Source organism: Limulus polyphemus, unplaced genomic scaffold (assembly GCF_000517525.1).
Source record: "Limulus polyphemus unplaced genomic scaffold, Limulus_polyphemus-2.1.2 Scaffold5806, whole genome shotgun sequence".
Classification (NCBI taxonomy): Eukaryota; Metazoa; Arthropoda; class Merostomata; order Xiphosura; family Limulidae; genus Limulus; species Limulus polyphemus.
In genome coordinates, this window is record NW_013671416.1 from 1 (window position 1) to 1,460 (window position 1,460).

Sequence of the window (1,460 nt, forward strand, 5' to 3'; positions counted from 1 at the left end):
AGAAACTCTACTCAGTTTGAGAAGAGAAATGGTGAAACTATTGATGAAGCTACTACCACTGATGTGACTGTTACAGACGATAGGACATTTACTGATGAAGCAGATGAACCCCACATGAAGCAGAAGCCAACGAGACGGAGATTAGTACGGAAGAAGATACGTCCCGTAAAATTAAGAGACTTTGTTGAATTGTAATTTTGTGATTGTAATTCTGTACATTTAATTAAGTTATTGTTAATTGTTATTGGTTTATTGTAAGTGGCTATTGTTCGGGACGAACAATACTAAGGAGGGGCAGTGTTGCGTCAGCGAGGTCACGTGACTAGTGTCATGCCACGTTTCTAGAACTATCTTGTTCTTCGTGAATACCCTAGCATTTACTAGATATAGGGTAGTCTGGTATATATAAGAGGGTGACAACGTGACGGAACAATAATGTGTGTGTAGACAGTGAGTAATTGATCTGCAGTCAGCGAGTATTATTGAAGTTGAGCACGTTCGTTGTTATAGCGTTTGTTTTAGCGCGATTGTTGAAATTAAGTGTATCGTAAAGTTATGTTCGGAAATAATAAACCAGTTTTATTAAGTAAGGACTTGTGTCGCTAAAGTTTCGTCGGAACGAATTTACGAAAATCAATTAACAAACGGAGACGTAACAGTACGAATAGGTAAGGTATACTTTAACAGATACTCATAACAACAGTTTAGAAGTAGACCATCTCGAGAAAATTTGATTAGATAATAATAATCCTCGGCATCAACAAGCAACTAAGGGAATGAAAACTGATTGACAAACGTAGGTCCCATCCAGTTATTTGGATCAATTAAGACTGATGCTAATATTTAATATCAACTTCCGACCAGAGTAAGTTAAGTACTTAGAACGGAACTAAAATCAACATTAAAATATGCTGGTGAACATAAGAAGGACTGGAATGAGTCCACGAACCCAAATGGTAAAAATAAATACAAAGGAGAAACGTTCAGTCTTGAATACAGTGTGTGAGGGAAAAAAAGAGATTTTAGACTTAGCAATCTGCAATCAGACATGCTTAGGGTAAACTCATGACGAAGATCTAGCTGCGATCTTTTAATATAGCATCCAGACAAAACCCGAAGAACTTTGTCTTGTTCGTTGAATTTCACGCAAAGCTACTTTAGGGCTACCTGTGCTAGCCGTCCCTAATTTTGAAGTGATAGATTAGAAGGAAAGCAGCTAGTCAACACCACCCACCGTCAACTCTTCAGCTACGTTTTTACCAATGAATAGTGGGATTGACTATCCACGGTTGAGAGGTCGCCCGAGACCCACAGATTGTGAGTTGATTATCCTAACCAACAAACATTGTCAGGTCGACGTGAGGAACTCTAGAATTAATCTGATGAAGATTCTATGAAGTAGCAAAATATAAATGCGTCAGCGAGTCACATGACACTGTGACGCAACGTTTCTAGAACTA